Source organism: Physella acuta, unplaced genomic scaffold, assembly GCF_028476545.2.
Source record: "Physella acuta isolate Inbredline_101_S28 unplaced genomic scaffold, ASM2847654v3 ptg002767l, whole genome shotgun sequence".
Lineage (NCBI taxonomy): Eukaryota > Metazoa > Mollusca > Gastropoda > Physidae > Physella > Physella acuta.
Genome location: NW_026734189.1, coordinates 1 through 3,336, shown reverse-complemented (window position 1 = coordinate 3,336; position 3,336 = coordinate 1). Strand labels below are relative to the sequence as shown.

Below are 3,336 nucleotides of genomic sequence, written 5' to 3'. Positions count from 1 at the left end.
TTTACTAAGACCGACCCTAACGCCCAGTAAATATTTAATTACCACATTGTTATGGACACGGTGTATTAGGTAGGGCCGAGGGCTATCCATAGGTACCAATTTTTAAATTTTGTGACAATTAGGAGCCGAGTTATAAAATAAATTTAAAATACTGGTTCTGGTCTTAGACTTTATATAGCAATTTACTAAGACCGACCTTAATACCCATTAATTATTTAATTAGCGCATAGTTATGGACATCCTGTATTAGGTTGGGCCCAGGGCTATCCGTAGGTACCAAGTTTATAATTTTGTGACGATTATTAGTCGAGTTATAAAATAAATAAAAAAAACTGGTTCTGGTTTGCACTACATTTCTTTCTTCTTTAACGGCGGACTCCCGGTCCAGCCCCATGGGTTACCCGTGAGCCGGGGCCTCGTTAGCCTGGACGGCTCCGATGTGACCGCGGATTGTTGTGGCCCGCCTCAGCCCGAGTCGAGATCACCCTTCCGATCGAAGGTGGACGCCATAGGGCGCCCGGGATAGCCCGGGGCGCTGTTCGTCACCCGAGCGCAGGGGCGCCGGGAGACGCCCCCGGTGAAGTTTGGCGGGTGATTCTGGTAGAGCTCCCCACCCCGATCGCAGGACACCCCTCGCCGCCCGCCCAGGTGTCGAGGTGGCCGCGGGGGAACTCGGGGCGTTTTGGCTCCCCCTTGTGCCGGAGCGGCGCCCTCGGTCCCAGAACGCCCCTGGCGGGTGATTCGCATGCCCCCTGGGGTGGGGAACGCGGGTGGGTGGTCGTAAAGCGTGTAACCGCAGTGGGGGCGGCCCCTTAGTCGGGGGCGCCAAAGTTGGCACCCCACCTGGGGCGCCCCCCGGAAGTGTGGCGCCCGCGCGAGTGAGCCCCGTAGATGCGCCCCGACACCCCCGCGCCGCCCCCCGGGTCGCGGCACCCCCGGCGCCCTCCGTGCGGGCTCCCCTCATGGGGCGGCACCCCGGTCCTCCCCGAGACTATGTACCCGATTTTTCGGTTTAACACTAGAGGTATGGGCAGAAATACGGCGGTTAAAACGGTCTGTATCTACTATTGTGGAGGTGAGTGTCGGTGAAGCCTCTATGTGACGCTAGGATCCGCGCTCCCTCGCAGCCAGCGACATGTGCCCGATCTGACCGTGCGTGGCTCAGTCTCCCGACTAGCTTCCCGGTAAAATGCGGGCTCGGCGCGCAGGTCGCGCCAGTGAAGGTAAAAGTACGTGTCCGTAGCGTGAAGCCAGCGGCGACGCGCAGTGCTAACGCAACCAAGCAGTATTGGTGGCTCGATAAAAGTCTCGCACTGGCCCAGCCCTCGGAACGGGCGACGGGTCTGCAAAACGCAGTCGGCTCGATGCAAATCGAGAGATTTCCCGGCGACGCCGTGTTTACGGTGAAGGGGGAAATGTGAGCGGTCCGATGTGAAAAAATCCGGGAATGCCGGGATCCGTTCTCTCGCTAGAGCGTTGTCTCCCGTCCCGCGATGTGTTGTGGAAAAACGTCTCGCAAAACGATAGCTATCTGGTTGATCCTGCCAGTAGTCATATGCTTGTCTCAAAGATTAAGCCATGCATGTCTAAGTTCACACTGTCCCATGGTGAAACCGCGAATGGCTCATTAAATCAGTCGAGGTTCCTTAGATGACACGATCCTACTTGGATAACTGTGGCAATTCTAGAGCTAATACATGCAATCGAAGCTCCGACCTTTATCGGGAAGAGCGCTTTTATTAGTTCAAAACCAATCGGCGCGGCCTCGCAAGGGGTTGCGTCGTCCCATTTGGTGACTCTGGATAACTTTGTGCTGATCGCATGGCCTCGCGCCGGCGACGCATCTTTCAAATGTCTGCCCTATCAAATGTCGATGGTACGTGATATGCCTACCATGTTTGTAACGGGTAACGGGGAATCAGGGTTCGATTCCGGAGAGGGAGCATGAGAAACGGCTACCACATCCAAGGAAGGCAGCAGGCGCGCAACTTACCCACTCCCGGCACGGGGAGGTAGTGACGAAAAATAACAATACGGGACTCTTTCGAGGCCCCGTAATTGGAATGAGTACACTTTAAACCCTTTAACGAGGATCTATTGGAGGGCAAGTCTGGTGCCAGCAGCCGCGGTAATTCCAGCTCCAATAGCGTATATTAAAGTTGTTGCAGTTAAAAAGCTCGTAGTTGGATCTCAGGCGCAGGCGGGCGGTCCGGCTCGCGCCGGCTCACTGCCCGTATCTCCTGCCCTACCGTCTGTCGGCTCTCTCCCGCGGGTGCTCTTCACTGAGCGTCCCGGGTGGCCGACGCGTTTACTTTGAAAAAATTAGAGTGTTCAAAGCAGGCCTCGCTGCCTGAATAATGGTGCATGGAATAATGGAATAGGACCTCGGTTCTATTTTGTTGGTTTTCGGAATTGGAGGTAATGATTAACAGGGACAAACGGGGGCATTCGTATTGCTGCGTTAGAGGTGAAATTCTTGGATCGCAGCAAGACGAACTACTGCGAAAGCATTTGTCAAGAATGTTTTCATTAGTCAAGAACGAAAGTCAGAGGCGCGAAGACGATCAGATACCGTCGTAGTTCTGACCATAAACTATGCCACCTGGCCATCCGCAGGAGTTGCTTCGATGACTCTGCGGGCGGCCTCCGGGAAACCAAAGGTTTTGGGTTCCGGGGGAAGTATGGTTGCAAAGCTGAAACTTAAAGGAATTGACGGAAGGGCACCACCAGGAGTGGAGCCTGCGGCTTAATTTGACTCAACACGGGAAAACTCACCCGGTCCGGACACTGTAAGGATTGACAGATTGATAGCTCTTTCTTGATTCGGTGGGTGGTGGTGCATGGCCGTTCTTAGTTGGTGGAGCGATTTGTCTGGTTAATTCCGATAACGAACGAGACTCTAGCCTATTAAATAGTTCGCCGGTTCCTCGATGCGCCGGCGCAACTTCTTAGAGGGACGAGTGGCGTTTAGCCACACGAGATTGAGCAATAACAGGTCTGTGATGCCCTTAGATGTCCGGGGCCGCACGCGCGCTACACTGAAGAAATCAGCGTGGATGCCTCCCTGGCCCGAAAGGGCTGGGAAACCCGTTGAATCTTCTTCGTGCTAGGGATTGGGGCTTGTAATTGTTCCCCATGAACGAGGAATTCCCAGTAAGCGCGAGTCATAAGCTCGCGTTGATTACGTCCCTGCCCTTTGTACACACCGCCCGTCGCTACTATCGATTGAGCGGTTCAGTGAGGGCCTCGGATTGGTCTCGGTCTGGCACGCAAGTGCCGGCACCGTTGGCCGAGAAGACGCTCGAACTCGATCGCTTGGAGAAAGTAAAAGTCGTA

The 3,336-nt window shown here is 54.6% G+C and overlaps 1 non-coding gene across 1 annotated transcript; it reads left to right on the top strand.

The window, feature by feature from the left end:
- Positions 1-1,528: 1,528 nt before the first annotated feature.
- Positions 1,529-3,336, top strand: LOC131934246 (small subunit ribosomal RNA; the record flags this gene model as incomplete). Its single annotated transcript, XR_009385588.1, has 1 exon — positions 1,529-3,336. It is a non-coding gene; the product is annotated as a small subunit ribosomal RNA (ribosomal RNA).